The 27,378-nt window shown below is 34.2% G+C and overlaps 1 long non-coding RNA gene across 2 annotated transcripts in view; it reads left to right on the top strand.

Moving 5' to 3' along the window:
- The window catches only part of LOC107841954, a 51,465-nt gene extending 24,895 nt beyond the window's left edge, over positions 1-26,570 (top strand). The window contains exons 2-3 of one of the 2 annotated variants that reach the window (XR_001665521.2): positions 5,174-5,267; positions 26,146-26,570. This is a non-coding gene — a long non-coding RNA (uncharacterized LOC107841954). Of the gene's footprint in view, positions 1-5,166; positions 5,268-26,145 lie in introns of both variants that reach the window. The other variant, XR_001665520.2, reaches the window with a different exon arrangement.
- The last annotated feature ends 808 nt before the right edge of the window (positions 26,571-27,378 follow it).

The following is a 27,378-nucleotide window of genomic DNA, read 5'->3' as shown; positions in this document are numbered from 1 at the left end:
CTATATAATATGCTTGGTTTTTCATTCTTAGTTTTACAGGTTCATGCACCCATGTTCAGATTTAATATGTATTACAATTGTCCTTGCCTCACGTACCAAAACATTCAAAGTATTGATCGCAAAATCTTTTTAGCGCTATGTTGTCTTATAACATTGGTTTGGATGCACTATTCACTAATAATCCTTAGACATATTAGCATCCTCCCAGCAGTAGTAGTGGTGAGTCATTATCCATTGAGAAAGATATTTTTATTTAATTTATTTATAATAGTTACTTTTATGTTGGTCAATTAGAGTTAGTTGGTGGCCTATCCTATCAACTACTTATTTTTTAGGCTTTTAGATTGTAACGTCCCGAATCTGGTATCCAAAATGCTACATGGTGATCATGACTCCGAAGGACAATAAGCTAACCCATGACTGATATATGTACCTGTATACTGTATAATATACTGTATAATGCAGAAACATAAACTGAAAAGACATAAGGGTCAAAACTAAGATATAATATCTAATAAAATATAACATTTGGGTGGGATATGAAATACCCTAAAAATAACTGAAATAAACTATTTGAACATACTATAGTTTGAATAGCCTCTAAAAGATGATTGTCTGAATAAAAATTTGATGGGACATGTCCCCAACTAACTCTAACTAATAAATTATTTAATGAGATAATAAAGAATTAGTCATTTCCTCAATACATGAGGACTCACTACTAACTCTGACTGCTGAGACTAGAATACTACTGATGCTTTGGAGCTCGTGTCTCTGAACCTTTGGTATAAGACACCATAGCACAAATGCGTCAGTACTTTGAATGTACTAGTTTGCTTATGAGGTAGGCTAAATAAATAGGGTTCATATTCAAGAACAATACTAACTAACTGACTAATATGAATATGAGAATGCATGCATGAATACATAGTAACTATAACTGAGATCGTGATAACATGAATTTACTGATAATTAATATTACTGGTAATTGAGTTCCAATGACTGATATAACTTATAACATGAGTGACTGTATCAAACAGACCTGAATCTGATGGAACTAATTGAGCTCCGTACTGTATCTGAGTTGACTGTATCTAACAGTCCTAAATTCTCTAGAACTATCTGAGTTCTTTTAGTGATAATGATACTGAAATTATGGGAAATAGTTATTTGACCGACATTCCCCTAAGATGCCATTATGGCTGAGTTGGGGTCCAATGTATAACCCCAATTAGATGGGTGTCAATAACGCTCCACTGGTAAGGACAATCTATGAGCAACCCTTATATAATAGGTAACTCTAGTGAAAATGGTGGGAACCCTCATATAATAGGTTAAGACTCCTCATCTACCCTCATATAGCAGGCTATGATGTCTCAACTTATGTTTGCTACATAGCTCCGAAAGGCAAGGATTACTTCTAAGAATTACACCCTCATATAACGGATGAGTTCCCATCCTTGGGTTCACTCGGTGTTAATTTGTACTCCTATCTGAATAGACACTGAACATGATTAACTGAACTGACTGGACTAAGTTTACTGAGTTCCATTGAGTGATGGGATATTACTGAGGTCTGATAACTGATTGAGATTTACTGAAATTGCTTAGTTTTCCAAAGTTATGAAACTGACTGAATTCTATTGAACATAGCTTGAGTGAGAGTATCTTGAGAACATGACATAGGCTCTAGCAAAATAGCTAATTGTTGGGTTCAATTAACCCCAGGACTCGATGTAAAGAAACTTACAAAGCATGAATTTCATGAATACAAGACCAACATCACAATCCATAATTCATTTATTAAGGCATTTCATCAAGCATGTGATATGCATAAACTTGTACATACATAAGAATTGCATAATATCATACTAGTTGGGCTGTTTTCCTTCGCATAGGCATTTAATCAAACATATGGTAAGCATAGTATATGGAGACAACATTATACAATAAATAAACATCATGATTAAACTACAATTTCATCATCCAGGGGTCTAATCATAGGTTTACATGAATCTACACTTATACTAATCAATTCCACATTAAATTGATCACCCAACATGGATTAGAATTCAATTGGTCATTATCAACATGAACAAAACCATAACCAACATGAAATTCATAAAGAAGTCCATACACTTGAACTTTGAAAAGAGATTCTTGGGCTTCATGGACGAAAGGAGTTCATGAATGAACACTACGCATACCTGGTAGTGAGTTTCTTGAAGTTCTTAAACTTGAAGAATTTGAATCTCTTATTTCTTGAAAAAGATTTGGATTTTGTTGCTTAAGAATTGCTCTTAGGGAGAGAACCCTAATTTTAACATTGTGGAAGAATAGTGAAATTATGAGCCTTGGTCAAATATTACTAGGTATATAAACGGGTGGTAAAAGACCAAAAATCCCCTTTAAAAATGACTTAAAAATAACTGGATGGGATATGCGATGGCTCATGCAATGGTCCATCGCTGGATCGATGGTCTGTCATTTTGACCATCATAGGTGGACCAGTATAGGGACTTACTACCTAAGTAGCGACGGCTTGGGCGACGATCCATCGTAAGTTCGATGATCCATCAACTTTTCTATCACACCTTATCTAGAAGATTGTTATACTGCCTTGGCTGCAATAGTCAAGGCAATGGTTCGTCGCTAGATCAATGGTCCGTCAACCTGGCCATCGTACCTAGGTGTAGTAGCTCTCGGTAAGATGTCCATAAATTTTCACTCTGATACTAAATTTAGAAAAAATTGGTATCATTGGAAAGCTAATTCAATTTTCCACATGATAAAAAGTAAAAATCTTAAAAATTCCATGCGTAAAAAAATGGATTCCTATTTCAAAGTAAGTTTCTAACATTCTTGAAATAATTCCAAGCTAGGAAAAAGTATGGGGTATTACACTCATGTTCATATTAGATATTAAGATATTCAATTTATATTTTAGATGTTATCAGTTGTCTTTCATATATGTTATTTATTTTTATATCAGTATTCCATATTTGGATCATGCTTCATCAGTTTATCTTCCGCACATGCTATTTCAATATACATTTTTATTCCGTACTCTAAGTAGGAACTAGTACATGGGTTAGCTTGGGGTCACTTGTGGCCTAAAGCACTATTTCATGACCAATGGGTAGCCTCAGGAAGTGACAGACCACCCAAAATAGGTAATAATCATATACACAATCCTTAATATGGTTAGAAAACTTTGGGATTGGCATTTCCAATTGCTCTATATAAAGGAATATGTATAATTGATTCCCACTGAGATCTATGTTTTTGGATAGAAAAGATTAGTATATGACTACATCTTAAGTTTGAAAAAGGAATGTTGATAATTTAGACCTAAGTTATGATCAGCTAGGCTAATTATAGTGTGATTAGAATACATAAAGCTTGTAGTTTTTAATAAAAATGGTATTTGTTAGACTCGAAGCAGGTAGGAGTGACACTTAAATGACACAATATTAATTCAAGTTTGATAGCTAGTTGTATTAATACAAGAAATGAGAAGGTGATAAATAGATATACATTTTTCCTTGCATAACACCTAAGAAAGCATTGCTATTGTCCTTACTAAAAGAAAAGTTTGTTTTTTCACATATATAGAGTTCTGATAGCTTATTAATTTTGACATGAAGTTTAAAGTATTATTTTTTCACTTGGATCCGGATATTACAATCTAAATTGCATAGCTAGTGGTATTGGATCACCATCATCTGTTAAGCTGTAAGTTGTTAACCTAACTTGTTATGGAAAAATTAGTTAGATTGGATATACTTATTTAGTTAATCCTGAAGTGGATGACCTTTGATATTTTATAAATCATGATATAAGTTCATATACACTTGACAAGTTCAGCTTTTAATAGACAAGAGTATATATTCTATAGTGCCTTTAAATTTCACTTGTAATTTGCTTATTTGAACTTTTATACAGTACTAAACATCAATTAGAATGATGTCATAGGCCATTAACAAAAATAAAGTTTACCTTGACCTCTTACTCCTACAAATTAATATTGAAGGATTTCTTTTCCATCATAGCCCATTTACATCGACTCAAAAGGAAGGACATATAAGGAGAATTCTTTGGAAGTTAAAAATATAACATGGGGAAACCAATTTCATTTGTTTTGAGGTGAATATTGAGCACAAGCAAAACTATACCACCCGTGATTTAGCACTAGTAGTAGTGTGCTTGCCAATTAATAGGGCACAATGATTCCTTAAGATGACTCCAAGTTTTCAAAGAATCTAGTCTATTATATAATTAAACATGTGACATGGTCTATAGCTTTTAAACTTGTAGGTTATATGTCTTTTGTGAATTATTTTATCACTTATAACATATGTCATTTAATACTTGCATGTAGATTTTATTGCTTCATTGAACCCTTATTTATTACTATATGTTTCATAGGAAATTTTCCTTTACATAATTTATCATACAATTTTTTTACAACTGATCACCTGTCCATATTTTAGGTGCATCATAGATTAATTTGATCGTGTGCTATAGGCATTTGAATTAGTACTCCTAAGTTAAACTATCACATATAAATTGCATGCATGTTGTATATTTCATATACCATTTGCTTAGATTCTACATTCCTCATAGCCTACTTGCTTTGTATAATTATTCACATGTAAGTATATTTATCCATGTGCTATAATCCACTTGCTTAATGTAATTTTTATTTCATAATTCACTTTATTATATGGATTAATTTTTTTAGCCCACTTGTTTATATGGTGTATATGTTGTACATATTTTTATAACTTTAGTCCTCAACATTATGCGCTCATCTAGTCCATTTTCACAATGTGTTATCCCACTTGCTCACTTAATATAGGTCTTTTAATTAACTTGCCGTCATGATACATGTCTCATAGTTCATTTGTTCACATAGTTTATGGTTCAGATGGTGATCTGCTACATGATTTGATAGCTTACTTATCGAGAATCACATATTTCTAAAGTCAATCGTCTATAAGTCATAGGCTTATTAGTTTTGCATATTCATATGCTAATTGCACTATGTGCTAATCTCCTTGTGTTTCATAGATTCTATGTCACTATTTTGTCCATACATTATATTCCCCTTTATGCTTATTGATGTGAGTATTATGATTTTTTGATAAAGTTTCCTCTTATTAGGATGCAGTGAAGATGGAGGCAAGGAATGGGTGGGAGTATAAATGGATTCTAGTATAAGCCTTACACATAGGCAATTAGCTTATTTAATAGCATATTCAGAGGTGCGGTACCAAATGTTAGAGTTTCATTTTTATATTTTTTGGCTCTTTCAGATTCACCTATGAGATAAAATTTAGAATGAAAGGAAAGTTGAGCTCCAATATGAAATCCCATTTAACAAAACATAGATAATTGGCTAGGAAGGCTATGATTTCATATGTCCACTCTACAAAAATTTGTTAGAGATGCGTCAAGGATAGTAAAATCACAAAGGACCTACTGATAATGCTCAACTTACGCGTTAATTTAAGTTCAAAGTGGTTGCCATCAATATATTTACCCAACTTTAGAGTTGGGGTCTAATCCAAGGTGATTAATGAGAGGTGCGATCAAATTAGCTCGAAACAATGGATACTTGTAAATTCAAAACTAGAATACAAAAAGATAAAAGTTAGGGGTTTGTGAAATTTCACAACAAATGTTACTTTTTGGGATTTTCTAGTATTAATTCTGGGCTACGAATAATTAGAGTCTAATCAATTAGGTGTGAATCTTGGGATTATGCTTTCCTAGAGGCAACATATGCATAAGCGTGTGATGAGATGATGCAAAATTGAATTGTTGTGATGTGGTAGGCTAGGCTTGAAATCCTTGAGTAGTTTATCAATAAAACCTATTGGGTGTCACTCATTGACCCTTTCAAGCACCTAACGAGTGCTTTAATCAAAACCACCTAATACCTCAATTAAACTCCCATATTTCTAGGATAGTGACCAAAGTATAGTTAACTTCACAATAACCCTTATGTCTAACATAGTGAAAACTAGTCAACGATACTCATAAATTCTATATTATTTCCTTGGTTCCCACATCCCACTTTCAAGGACGATGTGGGTTTCTAAAGATCACCTAGACCCTTTTTTCAAGGATCATTTAGTCTTTCAAAAGCTTGGGATTTTCACCAACAAACCCTAGTTGGGTATATTAGGCTTTCACCAAGAAGTCCTAACCAATTCAGTCAAGAAATAAAAAAATCTAACATCACAAACTAGTAAATGCACAAGTATATCATATCTCACATATATTTGCACCCTACTCTAGAATAACCCCAAGTGGAAAAACTCGTTACTCATAGAAATAGTAAACAAGATATACTCAATAACTTCTACTGATTAGATCTATAGAAGACTAAGTGAATGTTACATCAAACTTTGAATATCCATAAATCTCCAATGGGAGTTAGCCAATACTCCACTTTGAAACCACACAAATGTATTCTTCACCAAAAATTAATGCAATATTTTGTTCTCTAAGTATGGAGGATAAAAGCTAGAAAAATGTTCAAAAGTTGTGAAAAATTTTGAATCAATGAATGGCAGGGTCTGAGACTTATTTTTGGGAAATTTTGTGAAAAACTGTGTGCATTTACATTTTTTCCCTTAGGCTTCTTTTTCGCTAAGCCACAATCACAACAGCTTCATCTCAACTGCAACTACAACGACCGTTGTCAGTGTCACGTAATCGTGGTAGGTTGACCTTCTAGACTGACTACAATCACTACCCTAAGACTGCGACCGTGGTAATTCATCCTACGCCTTCTCCTAGTCTTAAGTTACACTTTCTAGCTCTATTTTTTATTATTTGTTGCTCTAATCCACATCTTTTCATCTCATCGACTATGTTCCTGAAAAATATGGATATTAGTTCATTCAATAACAATTATGTCTTATTTATTCATTCAAAACATGGTAGTGTGCACAAATGTTGAGAGTGCAAATGAATGGTAAATTCACCACTCATCAACATCTCCAACATAAAGCTTTTCATGTCATTAAGAAACACTACCTCTTATATTGAGACACTACACATTTCTACCTAAATTTATTGCCTCAATTATCACATTGACCTTAAGCTTAGTCACCACCAGATGTAGCTCTTTTCACATGGGCCAAGCTATTTAACTCTACCCCTCTAAATAAAAAGCAATATCTAAGGATGCAAAAGACTTTAAAGAGCAACAATGCAACAACCACCAATAATTGAGAAGTGACTCACTTTTGACCATTACCAAGCTATACTCCTTTTGCCTCATTTCTTGAAAGGTGATAAAGTCACATACCTCAACTTTTCATATGCCTGCTCATAAGAAAAAAAATTCACATACTAAGATGCCAAGTATGCACAAGGAATTTTATGTGCTAAACACTTTTCTTGACAATAACTCTTTATGCTAACAAGTGTTATACCATAGGCTTTCCCATATTTTCAATTGCCACTATAATGAATAAAAATGGTTCGAGATCTCGAAGGTCTTATTAAGCTTGTAACTTAGGTTTAGATTAGGGAAGGATATCATTTAGGAACAATATGGTTACACCCTCTTTGAATATCTTCATCACACTACTTGATCAATCCTTTGACCGTGGTCCACTTCCCTTTGTCATCATTCTTTTGATTGCACTAGCCTACTATTGATTCTTTGTTTCACCAAATTTCTTTAATTTCTTTTTCTGGCAAATTTCAAGTAACTTCTTTGTTTGTTGGGTTCTTTCTTTTTCTTATTTATTTATTTTACTACTTAAACATGTAGGCATTCAGTAACATTTCATGGCCCAAAGTTTCTTTCTTCAATTTTTACCACCCTCAACATAGGCTTTTAGCCTTAAGCTGCATTTCTAAATTCAATGAGGATATGGTTCAAAAGAAGGATAATAGTTTAAAGTCTTACATCTTGTAATTTGTTTGCCTAAGTAAGGTCCAAAGGCTCACAATGGATGACTAGGGATAACATTTATGCACGGGTAGGAATTTTAGGCTAAAGTGGGCCTTCAAAAGTTACAAAGATTTCCTACGGTCATTTCTCCAACCAAATACAATCAAAATTATCCTTGAGAAACTAATGGGCCTAGTTATATATTACACAAGTATACATGAGATTTAACCAAAAAATTCATTGTAAATAGCATGTGAACTCGCTAAGGAGGCTCAATTTTCCCCTCACGAATGGGATAAACATAGAGTATCTATAATTATTTACAACACAAAGATTTTGGATTCACAAAAAGAGGAAAATTTTTGTTACAAAATTTCTCACGTCTATTCCCTTGATGTTTAAAAAATTTAACATAGAGGAGGGTATTTATTATGCATTTTACACCATACATAATTTTCTAACTTATAGGTACAGCCAAAGCCTTTGTCTCCAACTTTTGGTCCATATGGGCAAACAATCCATATGGATACTGTGACTTTACAATGGTGTAGAATGTGATCCAAAATTTAGAATGCCACAGGTACTCAAACGTCACTTGCATTTATGTCTTTGATGCCTCGGGAACTCAGAATTTCCTTGCTTCTATAACTCAATGCCCAAACACGACCCTTTACCCTTAAGAATGTCATCACAAATCTATGATAGGGCAAAGTTCGTTATTCATCACCATAATCAAACTAAAACTAAAGTAATAGAAAAATCTAAAAAAAAATCAAAATGATAATCTGTTAAAATATGGACACCATCAGAGTGCCCAAATATAGAAACTACTACAAAAAATTAAAACATCATCCAAAATGTTATCAAACAATACAAAAAATAAAAAGAAAAATATTAGAATAATACAGAGGCAGCCCCAACTAAAAAACTAGTACAGCCCCCATTGTATAGACAATAAGGAAAGAGAATAGGGTGCTCACTGAATTAGCCTCAGAAAGTGCTCTCTCTGGCAGACTCCATATTATCTCCACCATTTGAAGTAGCTGACCAATAAGTAGGGGCCTCATCATCACTCCCAACCTAGGGAGATGGAAATCTATTGTGGTGTTGTAGGACCTTCCATAGGCCCTTAACTCTCTACCATATTTTAGTGAATATCATGTCCTTCTTCTTCTCCCTCTTCTTCCTCTTATCATGTGACTCCTTTAAATCCTTGTAAGACTCCTACAATGCTGAGTATGCTCTCTCGATCCTGGACACACTGGCTCCCTATGTCTTCTTCTCCTTCTTGTACTTATCATAATATGCGAGAGACAAATACGAATGACACCTAGTGGATAGCTCTCCCAACCCCTAAGGAAAACCTGAAACGAGTTCCCTGATGGCCTTGATACCCACACTAATGTTCTGCAAGGGCCCTGCAGTGGATGGTATGCATGACTCTAACTTTTTAGCTGCTGAATTGATGAAGTCGACTTTTTTATTTTTACTTTAACTGGGAGCACCCTCACCCTAGATCATTTCTGAGAAGATGTAGGGACCTGGATGTACCCAGGTATCTGCAACATATTCCTCCACTTCTGGTCTCTTGCATAACTCAGTAATAAGGGAAGGAAAGAAAATAAATATACCCACTTAGCTCTTAAAATTCCTCCAATCTGAAAGCACAATATTTTTCTACATTCATATCAATGCTAGATACGATGCAAGCAATTATCGGTGCATGCAAATCAGTGATAGCCGTCATGTGTATGCAAAGAGACTTTCTGCTGCAAATGATAGCCAAACAAAGTCTAGCTTATACTAAAAAATCGTTCAAGAAAATACGCTCGATGGTCATTTAATATCATTTGACTGCGATCACGGTCCATGTTCCGTGATCGCGGTCACGCAACCTATGTGATTGTAGTGCCACATGCCGTAATTGCGGTAAATGAGACCAAAATTAAGGTCTTCTGCACTCCCTTGTTCAATTCAAAACATAGTATTTTCAAACCATCCCTTTTTTCAATTTTAATCAACAATTCTCATAGCACCACGATTTCATAGATTATACATGAATAAAAACAAAAAAAAAATCTAATCTATCATTCATGAATAAAACAATAAGGGCCACTTTTCGTGGATTGATGAGGTTCCTCCCATTGAGTGCTTAGTTTAACATCGCGGCACGATGTCTCCCCAATTTTCTTTTGTGCTTCCACCTAGAATATTTGAATATCCATCATAACTTTTGTTCACTATGCAGTGAGCGGTATAGGGACGAATAATTCAGATCTTCCAAGATAAAACATTAATGATGTGAGGATGTGAGGAGGGAGCTTCTATCTCTCCATATTGAGGGCTTAAAACTTTTACCTAATTTCACATTTATTTTTTGGTTTGGCTCCTTGGGAAAAGGTGAGGACTTCAATAAGCAACTAGTTGTACATTAGAAGTTGAGTATCTTGGCCATTGATGGTGGGGTTTCCAAATGATCTTTATGAATGTAAAATCATAATATATAGGGATGGTACTCCTCACTTCATAATCCATTATTTTCTTAGGTGTATAGATTCTCGTCACATCCTCTAAGAATAATGTTGAGAAGTGTTTTGATTGAGGTCTAACCCTTAATTTTGGAATTTTCTCTTCCATAATAGTTTTACCATGAAATGAACTAGTGTCAACATAAGAGATGTGCATTGGATCTTATTTTGACTCTAGTACTATTTCCTTTAATTTGGCATCTTCATCATTATTTAGTTTGGTTGGTTGGTAAATCACCGAGGATTCTTTTCTACCAGGATCATCATTATAGTTTAGTTTCTCTTCTTGGTCGACCTCGTGTTTGAAAGTAGGAAAAGTAATGTATTTGCAAGTGTTGCCTCCTTGACCATTTCCTCCATCTTGACAATTTCCATTCCAAATGCCTCATTAGATTTATGTATGTCTTAAACATTCTCCCCTATTATAGTTACCCTATTCAAAATGGTTTGAAGTATTTTTTCAAAACTATTAGACCTAGTATCCTCTTCCTTTGTCTGATCATAAGACCTATAAAACACATAAAAAGAACTAGTATTTAAGTTAGAATAATAAGGAGAGGGGGCATTCGGACAATCACTCTAATGTCCATCTCGACCAGCACACAAAGAACAATCATAATCCCAATAGGATCGAGATGGTAGTTCCATCTCTCTCTGAGGAACATATGTGCAATCTTTTACGAAGTGGGGTCCATCACAATATGCCCATGGATCGTCAAGATAGGACTTCCAACTACCAAAATCATATTTATCGGAAGATTCCATAGATAAAAGAAAAATAAAATAAAAATCTACCTAACACATGAAATAAAAAAATAACAAATAAATATTTATATGTTTGAATTCAAGCAGGAAAGCTAGAATTCCTAACTACCTTAATACGTAAAAAAATTTCCTGACATCTATGCTATTTTTTATAATGCTCATCTTAAACGTCAATGTAAGTGATGGAGGTTGTCATAAATATATTTACCCAACTTTTTAGTTGCAGTCGAATCTATGGGAAAAAATGTAAGTGGCGATCAAATTAGCTCAAAACAATGGATACTGGATAAATTCAAAACTTGAATAAAAGAAAAAGATAAAAGCTGGGGGGTTTGTGAATTGTCACAAAAAATATTTCTTTATGTGATTTTCTAGTATTAATTCAGGACTACGAATAATTAGAGTCTAATTAATAAGGCACGAATATTGTGATAATGCTTTCCTAGGGGCAACCTATGAATGAGCGTGTGATGACTTAATGCAAAATCAAAATGTTGGTGATGTGGTAGTCTAATGATTGATTTAATAAAAACAACCTAATACCTCAATTAGACACCACTATTTTTAGGATGGTGCCCTAAGTTATGTTAACTTCCCAATCACCCTTATGTCTAAGATTGTGAAACCTACTCAACCATGCTCATAAATTATCTATTATTACCTTGGTTCCCACATCCCTCTTTGAAGAATAATTTAGGTTTCTAAAGTTCACCAAAACCCTTTTTTCAAGGATGGTTTAGGCTTTAAATAGCTTAGGATTTTCACCTATAACCCCTAATTCGGTGTTTGAGACTTTACCCACAAGTCCTAACCAATTTAGTCAAGCAATGACAAAACCTAAAACAACAAACTAGTAAATACCCAAGTAAATCACATCTCACACATATTTACACCCTACTCTAGCATAACCCCAAGAGGAAAAACTAGCTACTCATTGAAATAGTAAACCAAATCTACCCAATAACCTCCATTGATTAGATCTATGGCAGACTAAGTGAATGTTACCTCAACCTTTAAATATCCACAAATATTCAACAAGAGTTAGTCAATCCTCCACTTGGAAAAAACTCCAATGTATCCTTTACCAAAAATTAATGCAATATTTTCTCCTCCAAATATGGACCCTAAAATCTAGAACAATGCTTAGAAGTTGCAAAAAGGATGTAGAATCAATGTATAGTAGGGTCTGAGTCTTCTTTTTTGGAAATTTTTGAAACAACTATGTGCATTTAGATATTTAACCTTGGGCTGATTTTTCACTAGGCCGCGATCCCAATAGATTAACTACGACTGCTACTACAGTGACTGCGGTTAGTGTCATATCATCATGGTAGGTTGACCTACTTGACTGACCGTGATCGCGGCCCTCAGATGCCAAATGTGGTAACTGAGGCTATATCTTCACTAGATCTTCAGTTGTACTTCCTTGTTCCCTTTTTCATCCTTTGTAGCTCCAATCCATATCTTTTTTCTCATCAACTATATACCTATAAAATGTGGATATTAGTGCATTCAATCATAATTATGTATTATGTATTCACTCAAAACATGGTAGCGTGCACAATTGTTGAGTGCAAATGAGTAGTAAATTCACTACTCATCAACATCCCCAACTTAATGTTTTGCTTATCCTCAAGCAACACTACCTCTCATCATGAGACACCATACATTAATGCCCATATTTCATACCTCTATGATCATATTGACCTTAAGCTTAGTCACCACCACATGTTGCTCTTTGCATATGGTCTAAGATATTTTCACCTCACCTCTCTAAATAAAAAGAAATATCTAATAATACAAAAGACTTCAAAGAGAAAAAATTCAAAAACCACCAATACTCGAGAAGTGACTCACTTTTGATCATCACCAAGCTATACTCCCTTTGCCTCATTTCTTGGAAGGTGAAAAAATCGCATACCTCAACTTGTTCACACGCCTCCTCAAAAGAAGAAAAAAAATTTACACACCAAGCTACCAAGTATGCACAAGGAATCTTAAGTGCAAAACTCTTTCCCTCACAAGAACTCGCTATGCTAACAAGTGTTATACCATAGGCTTACCCCTAGTTTCAATATCCACTATAATGAAAGCAAATGGTTGAAGATCTAAAAAGTCTTATTAAGATATTAACAAAGGTTTGAGTTAGCGTAGGATATCTTTTAGGAATAACTTGGTTACACCTTCCTTGAACATCTACATCAAACTACTTGATCAGTCTTTTTATGGGTTTTTTCTCTTTATCATCATTCTTTTGATTGCACAATCCTACTATTGCTTCTTTGTTCCACCTATTTTCTTACATTTCTCTTTCTTGAAAACTTCATGCAACTCTTTCCTTTGTTGGATTCTTTATCTTTCGTATTCATTAGTTTCAATGCTTAAGCATGTAGGCATTAACTAACATTTTGTGGCCTAATTTTTGTTTCTTCAATTTTCACTACCCCCAACGTAGGCTTTTAGCCTCAAGTTGCATTTTAATGTTCAAAGAGGCTATGGTTTAAAAGATGGAAAAAAGGTAAAAGGCTTAGGCTTGTAATATGTTTGTCTAAGAAAAGTCTAAAGGCTCAAAATGGGTGACTAAGGATAACATTTATGCATGGGTAGACCTAAAGTGGGCTTCCAAAAGTCAACAAAATGTCCTACAATAATTTCTCCAACCAAATACAATCAAAACTATACTTGAGAGACTAATGGGGCTAGTTCTAGATGACATAAGTATACATGAGATTTAGTCAATCAAACTCACCGCACATGGAATGTGAAATCGCTAAGGTGGCTCAATTTTCCCCTCACGCTAGAGATAAACATAGAGTATATATCAATATATACAAGCCAATGATTTTGGACTCACCAGAATAGGAAAAGTTTTCTTACGAAATAGCTCATGTTCATATTTGTAATTTTTTTTAAACTTTTGATAGAGGGGGTATTTATTTTGAATTTTCACCATGCATAATTCACTAACTTATGGCTAGAACCAAAGCCTTAGTCTCATACTTTGGCTCTATATGGGCAAACCAACTATATGGATATTCAGAATTTGCCAATGGTGTACAATGTGATCCCAAATTTACACTGCCACAAGTACTAAGACTTTCCTTACATTTATGACTTTGATGACGTGGAGAATTTCCCTTCATCTATAAATGATGCTTAGTGTATGTATGCACTATAGTATGGTTATCCTAGATTATTCAGCCTTGTTTTGAGGACAATTCTTGGGTGTAATGTGTTAATATAACATAAATATGATTCTAAATTTCCAAGTATATGTTTACAAGGTTTAAAGATGTTTTCACTCGAGTTTAGGGTCAAATTGTTCATTTGGAGTCTAGAAGAGAAAGCTATTATCCATGGTTGAGTTTTTAGTTGATCATATTGAATGTATGATTATTTTGAGCACTAATTAGGGGTGTTTAATGTTATAGGAGGCCTATTGAGCTTATTATGATGAATACATAAATGATATTCAATCCTCAGAGAAAGTGGAAACATAATACAAAGGACTGTAGTGGACCAACAAAAGCACAAAACATAATATGAAAAAAAGCAATTACCTTGGAACTTGAGACCGCATCATGGTGAAAGGTAAATAGGCAATTGATGATTTCAAGAAAATCAATGTAATAGCATTGGATCACGGTGAGGGGTGATTCTTAAAGGCTCATATTCCAATAGGTTGAAGCAATTAGGCCGCATTGCACACTTATACTAGTGAGCCTATTTACTCATCGTATTAACACACAAAATCGGGAATGAAAAGAACATGTGGGTTCTATTTAAAACAATTTTGACATCTTGATACTGGATCTTGGTATTATGCTTTCTTAGGGGAGACGTATGCATGAGCGTGTGATGACTTGATGTAAAATCAAAATATTGGTGATGTGGCAGGCTATGTTAGAAACCTTAAGGTATTTTGTCAACAAAACCTCAAGGATGTTACTCGTTGACCCTTTCAATTTCGTAATGAATGTTTCAATTAAAACCATATAATACCTCAATTAGATACTCCTACTTCTAGGATGGTGCCCTAAGTATAGTTAACTTCGCAATCACCCTTATGTCTAAGAATGTGAAAACTAGTCAGCAAAGCTCATAAATTGGCTATTATTAACTTGGTTCCTAGATCCCTCTTTCAAGGATGATGTGGGTTCCTAAAGTTCACCAAAACCCCCAAGGACGGAATAGGATTATAAGAGCTTGGGATTTTTACCCACATACCCTAGTAGGGTATTTGAGGCTTTCAACCATAAGTCCAAACAAATTTAGTCAAGCAATAAATAATCCTAATAGAACAAACTAGTAAATGCACAAGTAAATAACATCTCACACATATAGCACCCTACTCTAGCATAACCATAAGAGGAAAAACTAGCTACTCATAGAAATAGTAAACCAGATATACCCAATAACCTCCATTGATTAGATATATGGAAGACTAAGTGAATGTTCCTTCAAACTTTAAATATCCACAAATCTCCATTGGATGTTATCCAATCCTCTACTTGGAAACAACTCCAATGTATTATTTAGCAAAATTTAATGCATTCTTTTCTTCTCCAAGTATGGACCCTTAAAGGTAGAACAATGCTCAAAAGTTGTAGAATCAATGAATAGTTAGGTTGAGACTTACTTTTGGGCAATTTTTGGAATAACTGTGTGCATTTAGATTTTTGACGTTGCACTGAGTTTTTGAAAGGCCTCTATCACAAAATCCTTACTGCAACTGTGGTCAGTGCAACATAATGGTGGTAGGTTGATCTTTTTGACTAACTGCGATCACAGCCCTTAGACCGCGATTGTGGTAACTGAGGTTTGTCTGCTCCAGGTCTTCTATTGCACTTTTTTGCTTTCTTTTTAATTATTTTTAGCTCCAATCCACATCTTTCCATCTCACAAACTAAGTGCCTACAAAATGTGGATATTAGTACATTCAATAAGAATTATGTCTCATTTATTCATTCAAAACATTGTAGTCTGAACAAATTTCTAGTTTAAATGAGTGGTAAATTGACCACTCATCAACACCCCCCAACTTAAAGCCTTTATTTTCCTCAAGCGACACAACCTCTCATCATAATACACTACACATTTAGGAAAAAATTTCATGCATTAATTATTGCATTGACCTTATGCTAACAAGCATTATACCATAGGCTTGCACCTATTTTCAATTGCCACTACAATGAATGCAAATGGTTGGAGATCTCGAAGGTTTTATTAAGATTGTAATGTAGGTTAGGGTTCTAGAAGGATATTATTTAGGTACAACATGGTTACACCCTCCTTGAACATCTATATCACACTAATTGATCAATCACTTGACTACGGGCCACTTCCTTTTGTTATCATTCTTTTGGTTGCACAAGCCTACTATTGCTTCTTTGTTTAACCCATTTTCTTTCATTTCTTTTTCTTTCAAATTTTATTTAATTTCTTCCTTTCTTGGGTTCTTTCTTTTTCTGATTTATTTATTTCATTGCTTAAGCACGTAGACATTCCACTAACATTTTGTAGCCCAAAGTTTCTTCCTTCAATTTTTACCACCCCAACATAGGATTTTAGCCACAAGTTGCATTTCTAATTCAAGGAGGGTATGTTTTAAAAGAGGGATTAAAGTTGAAAGGCTTACGACTTGTGAGGTGTTTGCCAAAGAAAGGTCCAAAGGCTCAAAATGAGTGACTAGGGATAACATTTATGCATACGTATTCTTTTTAGGATAAAGTGTGCTTTCAAAAGTCACAAAGATGGCCTAAGATCTTTTCTCCAATCAAATAAAATCAAAATTAGCCTTGATAGTCTAATGAGACAAGTTCTAGATGACACAAGTGTACATGAGTTTTAATCAAACAAACTCACCACGCATGGCATGTGAACTCACTAAGGAGTCTCAATTTGCACCTCATGTATGAGACAGATATAGAGTACCTATCAATATGTACAAGCCAAATATTTTGGAGTCACAAAAAAAGGAAAAGTTTTTTTACAAAATTGGTCACGTCCATGCTCCTAATTTTTGAATTTTTTTTACAGAAGGGAGAATTTATTTTGCATTTGCACCTCTCATAACTTGTTATCTTATGCTAAAACAAAAGCCTTAGGCTCACACTTTTACAACATATAGGAAAACCAACCATATGGCAACTCAGACTTCACCAATGGTATACAATGTGATCCCAAATTTACAATGTCAGAATTCCCCTTCATCTATTAAATCAACACCTAAAATGATACTTTACCCTTGAGAATATCTTCACTCAATCTACCATTGGGCAAATCTCGTTATGCATCACCATAACAAAACTAAAACTAGTGTAACATAAAAATCTAAGAAAAAAATAAAATGATAATCCCTGAAAATATGGGCACCATCAGAGTGCCCAGATGTAGCATCCCAAAACAAAAATAAAAAATCATCAAAAATATCATCAAAAAATATAAGACATAACTATAAATTTCAATACAACATAGAGTCACCTCCAACTATAAAGCTAGTAATGTCCCCACTACATAGACAATAAGGTAAAAGAAAAGGGTGCTCCCTGAATAATCCTTAGGAAGTGCTCTCTCCGACAGACTCCATATTATCTTCACCATCCTCAACAGTCGACCAATCAGTAGGGTACTTATTATCACTCTTAACCCAGGGAGAAAGCAATTTATCCTTGGGTTTCAGGACCTTCCACGGGCCCTTAACTCCCTCCAATATTTTGGTGAAGAACTTATCCCTCTTCTTCTACCTCTTTTTCATTTTGTCATGTGACTCTTTAAAATAGGATCCATGAATTCCCTGATATCCATACTAATTTCCTCAAAGGGCCTCACAGTGGATGGTCTGCATGACTCTTACTATTTAGCTCTTGACATTTCAAAGTTGGCTTTTCTCTATTTACTTTAACTGGGAGCACCTTTACTCCAAATATTTAGTTGGAAGATACAGGGACCTAGATGCATCCAAGTATCTGCAGTATATTGCTCTACTTTTTCACTCCTCCATAACTGTAACACCTCAAAAATAGGTCCCGAGATGTCACACAATGGTTAGGGTCACAAGTGACCCCAAGCTAACCCTTCTACTTTCAAACTCATAAGAAACTAAATAAAATTCATAAATTTGTACAATATCAGCGGAAGATAACTCTTTTCTAAATCTAATTAATATAAAACTGAATTCATAGGATTATAACTTTGCTTTTACAATGGAAACTAAAATTGAATACATTAACTCTACTAACTGTCTATGAAGCCTCTACTAATACTGACTACAGATAGGAAGGACGTGACCCCAACTATCACTAATCAATACATATGAATAAGAAAGTAAAGAACAATAGTGAATCTAATTGAAGTCCCCAAAATAGGAGGACTCATCATATGCTGCCTGGAATCTGCAACTGTCTGATTTTGACTGCACAAACTACAACTTGTACTTACAATATGAGACAATGTAGTACATATACATATATGTGGATCAGGACTTTGAGCATGTACTGAGTATATGGGGGTGCAATGCAATAAGTAAACAATATCAGTAATCTTTATAAAAAATCTGCTTTCTGATATAAATGACTAACATAGCTTAAGTAAAAGCTGAAATTTGAATCTCATAAATCATGTATAATGAAGCAATAGTACAAATCTCGTAAGTCATTCTATTTACTTCTAAAATCTATATTCTCCATCTTATTCTAAAAACTTGTAAGCAAGAGAAATCTTAAAATGATAGCTTTCAGAACTTATATCTTTTGGAGAATAAGGGGCTTCTTTGAAACTATAAGATTATAGGACTTTGGGACTTAGGAAACTTTGAAACTTAAAGCTTTGTAAATGGTTAAATCAAAATTTCAACACATATACTTTTATCTTCAATAGAGAAGAGGACTACTTTGGAGGTTATTCTAACCGACATAAACCATGTGAGTTGACAAGGAGTTCAACGTTTTGTCCTCCTAAGGAAGAAGCCTTATGGTGGGAAAAAGTATTATACTCTTACCAGGAAGTATAACATTAACTTGGTGATAAAAATATCGGCCTGAGGCCCATTTATCCCAATCCTATGGTGGAACGTAGTTCTGGGGTATGTGATCTAGAAATCATACCCAACTTGATACTAAATACTACTCCCATACTTAAGCTCAGAACTTTTAGGAAAATCATCTTAAAATAACTTAAGGGTCTGTAAGAAAGACTAAATTATATTTCTCTTTGCTTGAAATCATAAATACTGTGGATTCCTATCTTAGCTTAAGATCAAAAGGTCAATCTTTGCTTTTGAAAACACTTATCAAAACTTGTAAACAAACTTGAGATCATAATTTCCTTATAAACTCATCACTTGTACTTAGGAATTAAAATGTAAAGCTTTAATGCATCAAAATCATATTTAAACTTCCTGCTCAACCATCATCTTAAAAAGCTTACAGTCATCTCAATCAAGATATTGGAAAAATAACTCATAATATGAATCTCATAATTTCAACATCTCAAAATGCATGCTTTGGTAACAAAACATTCATAATCATATTAAAATCTGGAAAATTTGGAAATAGGCATGGAAATATAAACAAGATAATGTAATTCAATTTTTAAAACATGGAAAATCACATAATCTTGCAAATAATGGTAATGGGTATAAATCCTAACTTGATGTTCATGGAAATCATAGTAAAATTCAGAAATTTATATCTTAAAAGAAGTTTTTAGGCATAAGAATGCAAGGGTTGTTCTTGTTCAAATCCCACATACCTTAGATTGATAAACTTGGATGAATAACTTGCTTGTGAGATGTTATTGGAACTATTGAATGAGGGTTCTTGGGATTCTTGCACTAAGAACTTGGAATCTTAACTTAAGTTGGAGAATTGATGGAGAAATCTTGAGTCTCTTGGAGGAGAAGTTTGATGAACTAGGGTTTTTGGTTGAGGGATTCTGAGAAAAAATGTTATATAATGCTTGTAATGACCTTAAATCAGGTGTTTGAATGATTTAAGTGGCTTGGAAAAAGTCCAAAATACCTTTTTTAGCTTCTAAATAAAGCTGGAAAATAGAACTGGGAGCTCGATTTTATGGTCCTCCGCAACGTGCCACTATCACGATGGATTACTAGAAATTAACGAATGGGAATCTGAGGGTCATCGGGATGCGAAGCCATCACGTTATACCACTAGTTGGGACCTGAAAATTTAGCGCGATGTGACACAATCATGCGGGCTACTAGAAACTGACAATTGGGATATTACTCCTCTCCGCAATGTGCTAAGGTTTTGAATGACGGTGTTTTATGATAGGAACTTCAATTAGCCATAACTTCTTGCCCGGTTATCGAATTTGGGTGAATCTTATATTGTTTGAAATATAATTCAATTTCCCAGATGATATACATTTGAAATTACGTAAATTCTATATCATTTAAACATTACTCACTTTGAAAGTCATTCCTCAATCTTATAGAGACAAAATTAGGCTTAAGAAAAGTACGAGGTATTACAATAACTTAGTAATAAGGGAAGGAAATAAATGAAATGTACCCCCATGGCTTTTCAAATTCCTTCTGTTTAAAAGAAAAATCTTGCATACATTTAGATCTATGCTATATAAGATGGAAGACACTATCAATGTGTTAAAATCTATGATAGCCATCATGTGTCTGCAAGGCAACACTCTACTGCAAATGAGAGTCAACCAATGTCTGGCCTCCATATATTTTGATGCATATTGAAAGCACCAACCAAATGGTAAGGGAAATGAAAAGTGACTTCTCTTAATTAAACCAAATGGTAACATCTGATTCGGCTTCAATCAAGAAATTGATGACGCAAGTTCCAAAATTTTAATCCAACCCAATGCTATACCAAAAGGAGGTTGGCCTAGTGAAACAATGGCCAATTCTAAGAATGATTTCCATTTTATGGTAATCATCACTAGAAGTGTTAAATATCTTGATGTAAATATGGTTGAGATTTATAAACAAGAAAGTGCAAAGAAAAAGTAGTTTGACATACTATGTGTTATTTCTCTAAAGTCTCAAGAAGTAGATGATGATGAACCAATGATAGTTGATAAAAATGTTGATGAGGAGGAAACTCCCAAAGTGATTAATAGTGAGTTGGACAAGGAAGATGATTCTTAAAGTGTTCCATTGCCCCCAATGAAAAGGCATCCATCCTTTCCACAGAAGTTAAATAAGAAAGATGGAAATACAATGTTCAAAATGTTCCTTACTAAACTTAGCAACATCACGATTAATATTCCATTGTTAGAAGATCTTTAAAAGATCAAGGGTGGATTTATAATATCTAGTACCATTAGGATAAATAAATTTTAAAAGGCATTGTGTGACCCTGGGTCTAGTATCATCTTGATGACATAAATTATGCATAAAGTCTAGGCTTGGGTGCTCCTACGCCCACCACCATGACACTCTTGATGGTAGACCGTTAAATTAAAAACTAGTAGGAATATTGTATGGTGTGTTGTTAAGGTTGACCAGTTCATACTTTTGGTAGATTTTGTAGTCCTTGATTGTGATATTGATCATGGTGTACTAATCATACTCGAGAGACCATTTTTAGCAACTAAGAGAGCTTTAGTTGACATAGAGTGTGGAGAGATAAAGTTTAGTTAAATGACGATGAAGTCTCTTTTATAGTGTGCAAAATAAAAAAAGTAACTAATAAAATTACAAGTGGTGTCTATAATTAACATTGTGGATGAGAAAATAGATCTTGGGTCACCACAACCTAAGAATCAAACTTTATAATAGTTGACATGCCGTGATGTTAAATTAGGCGTTGGATGAGAGGCAACCTATTCTTGCCATTCATTTGTCCCATATCTTTTTATTTTAAATTTTTAGAATTATTTTTATGTTTATTTTTTACTAATCCATGCAATTGTTGCTCTCTAAAGTTACATTTTAGAAATTGGAAGGCACTAGGTGAAGTGGAATTGAGTGGAGGTGGGCTGTCTAAAGGTGTGTTATCGTGGTCACTAGATTCTGATCGTGAACCCATGACTAAGTATACCCAAAATTGAGCCTCAGGTCCTGTGATCCCAATGAACCTATGGAAATTGTGATCCTTGTGTGACCACGATCATGATGTCTTAATCCTGATTGGACAGATAGCTTTTATAAAATGGGAGCCATATTTAAAATAGTTCCCACACTATATTCCCTTAAAAACACCTAAATATTCTTCTATTTTAATCATTGTTAAGTGGATCTTAAGTTCTAGGCATCTACTTTTTCATCCTAACATCTAATAAGTCCTCTTAATCTCTTATTTTATGCTTAAATGTAGGCCTTAGAATGTATGTTTTGGACAATGACCTAAATCTATAAATTGTGTGCTCAATTAGTGTTTAAATTGCTATTGTTTTATGTGGTGTCTGTTGTTGTGGTCTGAACATCGTTGGGGAAGTCTTGAGTACCCAAAACTGTTCAAAATTAGGATGAATTTATGGTGCACACCAAGTGTTCGATAAAATGCCCGAATGAGCTCCTTAATTGTTTTCCATTTTTAAGGGGCATAATTAAGAGTTTAGGTATTGTCTTTCATGTTCATAGGGTCATTTACCTGTTATGAACACAAATTGGGATAAAAAATTTGCATCTTTGGTTGCAGACGTTTTAGGTTAAAAGTCTTAGGTACTGCAATCGCAGTCACCAGACTGTGGTTGCGGTCTAGTGGTCAGTGATTGCAATATTTGAAAGTTGTCTGGCAGATATTTCCAAAATCCTGAATGCTTATTTTAAGCCCAAATTTGTCACAGGAACCATTTCTTTTGCATAAATAAGTTGCATAACATTGTTTTCACGTTATGAGATTGATTGTTAATGCCTTGTGTCATTTTCACATTTTTAGAGCTAAAGATGGCAAACTACGATCAAACCTGCTTCATGGATGCTAAGTGTTAGATAGTCTATTATGAATGGAATCAGTTCCTTAAAAACTCTTGGCATTTTATGAGTGGTTGGTGGCCAAAGGTTGGAGATGCTTGGCCCTAGATCTATGCAGGGCCAATGAGCAATGGGCCATAGAATTCTACAAAAATCTTAGTATAGTGAACATATCTGAACCAGTTATGAGAATCTAGGGCAAAGAAGTTCATTTCAGGGACAAACAGATCAATAAAGTCTATAGGTTGCAGGATTTAGATAAGACAGGGTTTGAGAACTAGAACTGTGCCCTAGAAAGTTGGTAATCTAAAAAACCTTACTTAGGAAAAGAATTTGCATAGTGCCACCATAATAGGTATAACTTGGAATGTTTTCATTTGAGTATCAGATCTGGTTGACTATTATCTGTAGCCGTGTTTCTCACTGGAACAGTATGACATATATCCCTGCTATGCAAACATAGATGGTATCTTGACTCTTGGACAACATTTTTTTGTATATTGGTCGATTTGTGCTCTTCGACATCAGGCATTAAAGAACAAAGGTTACCCAATGCACATTTTTTCATCCTTGATCACGGAATTGTACATAAGGGCCGAGATCAAGGAGTACCAGGGGGACAACAGGATATCCCCAAAGACAAAAATTTCTTCTTGAAAGATTCAAGGCGAGTGTGCTATTTCAAAGGGAGAAAAAAAAAGATCGACTAGGGTAAGTCAGTGGATGATGATATCGACTTTTGTAGGATATGTTGTAATATCCCATTTGAGGAGATCTTGAGTGAGATAAAAGCAATCTAGGAGCTTGTGTATGGGTTGCCCACGGGGTCAGGACAACCTTCTACCACTCACTACTCCTATGTTGCACAGACTAACCATGAGAGGTTTCAAGAATATCAGAAAGACAGGGAAACCACCATCTTTATAATTTATTAGGCCTACTTTTCCTTTGCAAAATTAAATCATAAGCTACAAGATTCTCATGAAAAAATAAGAAGGGAAGATAAAAATTTTCGCCCTCATGGGGAAAAGGGATCAGGTCTTCTAAAAAATCTTGAATCCAAAAGAGAAACTTCCTTCCAGAGTGAAAATTCTAATATTGAGGTCCTGGCTATGTGGTCAGATAATGAGGTGGAGTATGCTGAGACAGAGAGTGATGATAGTACTTGATACGATTTCAGGGATCTGTTTACACTTTTATATGCTTTCATAATATGCAGTAAGCACACTTCAAACTCTTTAGTTGGGGTTACCCATCTTTGTTTTTATATGAAATTTGATTCTAAGGTCTACATTATTTAGATGATTATTTAGATATTTCGTATTTTATTTTGATGATTTACTTTGTGATCTATTCGGATGTTTTGATTTGGGGTGCAATATTGGCCATTCTGATGATACCCATGATTTTTGGAATATTCACTTTTATTTTTCTTTTCTAGCTTCTAGTTTTCTTTGTGGATATTATTGTTGGATGAACTATTCCCTATGATAAATTGAGTGAACACATTCTTAAGTAAAAATCTTCCTGTTTAGACTTTTGAGCTATAAATGCGGGGATAGCCAAAGTACCCATGGCATTATAGAATTGTGATTGCTAGTAATCCTTTTGTGTAGTATGAGTAGCCATTTGATTTTCCTGTGTACGATCCTATATGTACGATGACACATTGATTTGGTGCCATTAATAATTAATCTGTCTTGGGGAAATGCAAATAAAGCACCTACCTCCGTCAAATTTTTTTTTGTGAAAATCAATGGCATAATCATGAATGATTTTGTTACAATACTTCCAAATTCTTTAGTTTGTAGTGTTTGGTAAATAACTCCTTTCGTCTATAGTAGGAAATACAACTACTAGAAAGGTTTTTAGGTCGTGTGCGGTGCGCTTAGTTGATTGAGTCTCAAGTTTACTTATGTCTTCTACAACTTGCCCTATTGGTCTTTCTAAGCTAATCTTGTTTACACATGGTTGGATTAATGATCTTAGGCCTTCTTTGTGATCTTGGAAAACCACATTAGCCTAACATTCTTAGCCGTATACGAATTGTATCCTTAGTCACCCTATTTGAGCCTTTGATCCATTATTTGGTAATCATATTACAATTCTTAAACCATTTTAATTTTTTGCCTCTTTTGAACACTACCCTTTTTTAACTTCAAAGTGCAACTTGAGGTTAAAATCCTAAGTTGGGGGTGGTGAATATTAGAAGAGAGGATCTTAGGCCATAATATTATAAATGGGTTCCTTAAAAATAATCAATGAGGACAAGTAAATTATAAATGAAAGAAAAGCATGACGTTGCCCAAAGAAAAGTAATTTAAAGAAAGTGCATTCAAAAGATGGGTGAGTTAACGTAGTAAAAATAGGCACATATGTGAATTAGGAATGAATGAAGTGGTCTATTACCAAAACTTTGATCTAATAGTGTTGTATGTGGATTTCAAGAAGGGTGTAGTCTCTTGAATACTAAAGATTTATCCTGCCCTTCCCCAATCCTTTATTATAAGCTTGAAAAAAGTCCTTTGAGATCTTCAACCATGCGTCTTTAAGTTAGTAGTGATTGAAAAAAGGGCAAGCATATGGTATGATACTTGTTTGTATTTAGAGATTCTTTGTGAGTGTTTTCACATTTGTACCTTGTTTTACGATTGAAATTTGGTGTGTGGGGAGTTAGTTTTTGTAACTTAATTGATCTTACAATTCTCTTGTATCAAATGTGATTGATTTTGAGGAGTGGTGCATGAGTAGTTCTTCCCATGCTTGTTGTCTGATTGTTAATGCTAATCAAGTTTGAAGTCATGGTGATCATTTAGTTGTAATAGTGGGCTTATAAGTTGAAGTAGTCGCATTAAGTATGTAGTAGTGTTGATTGAGGATATGCAAAGTTTAAAGTTTCGGGTGTTGATGAGTGGCATATTTTTCACTCATTTAAAGCCAAATTCTTTCACACTAAAATAATTTAATTGTATACATGAGAATAATTCTCCATTTAAATGCATTAATGTCTAGTTTTTGTGTTCTTGTAGGAAATATGATGAAGATGAATTGAGAACAAGCTATAAGATAAGGTAAGTAGACAAGCGGATAAAAATTTGAAGATCAGATGACCCTCAGGTGTCGTAATCACACTCCGAGGGTCGTAAACCCAGTCGGAATTCAAGTCAAACTTTGCCGATCGCAATATGACAACCACAATTATGGGAGTCATGAATGCAATAAATAGATGGCAATCGTAATAGAGTGTAAATTTTGCAAGGGAAGAATTGGAATTTCATAGAGTTGGATCCCAAATTATAAAATGGCAAAAACCTTTAACATTTGGGCATCTATCTTTCATCTAATTTTAGTTTGGAGAGAAAAAACACTCTAATTTTGAGTTGAGAGAACAATTTGCTAATTTTATTCTAAGAGATTCTAGTATTAAATTATTGAGAGCTTGGGTTTAATCTTATTTGGATTATTATGGATCAAGTGCAAGACAATTTCGGTATATGTCCTCTCTTTAATTTCATGAATAGCTAAATCAATGTCTTGGGGTTATATTTTATTAAGTAGTAGATTGTATGTCGGTGTTGATTGTTAGTCTAAATAATTGGTTAATAGTGATGGTTTTTTCTTTTACTCTATGGTTAAATTGAGAATTATGGGTGAAAACCCAAATTGCCTTAGATCCCATATCTCCTTTAAAGAGGGATGTAGGTGAAGAGTGATTTCAAGCAACACGTTGAACTAGCTTTTTTATTAGCACTATCTTAGATATAAGGGTGTTAGTTAAATTTTCTATGTTCATAAGCATCATATAAGAAAAAAGAATGCTAAGTTGAGGTCCTACGTTGGTAATCATGTCACATTCATGCGGTATTTTTTAAATGAATCAATTAGTGAAATTTAGTGTTATATGATTGGTTAACACTAAGATCCAAAATATAACCTACCCAAAACCCTTAGCCAAAACTTTGACTAACTATTTATTACCCATGCATGAACACTAATTAGAAGAACCTAACACAAAGATCCCTTTTGATTTGATAGACATAACAATTGGTCGACCTCATATAAGTGTAATATGGTGATCATGTTCAACATCTTTCAATATTAAAACCCCCAATTAACTTTCATGTTTTGTTTAGTTTCACATTACGGGTTAACACATTGTTATCTCTCAACACACGTAGTTTTTGAAAGCTATCTTGCACTCCTTAAGTATTCAACCCACCCAGACTTATATTGGGTATACATGAACAACAGCCGCCGTGATG

Source organism: Capsicum annuum, chromosome 9 (assembly GCF_002878395.1).
Source record: "Capsicum annuum cultivar UCD-10X-F1 chromosome 9, UCD10Xv1.1, whole genome shotgun sequence".
Lineage (NCBI taxonomy): Eukaryota > Viridiplantae > Streptophyta > Magnoliopsida > Solanales > Solanaceae > Capsicum > Capsicum annuum.
The sequence above is the reverse complement of the archived record's forward strand: the minus strand, read 5'-3'. Positions and strand labels throughout refer to the sequence as shown.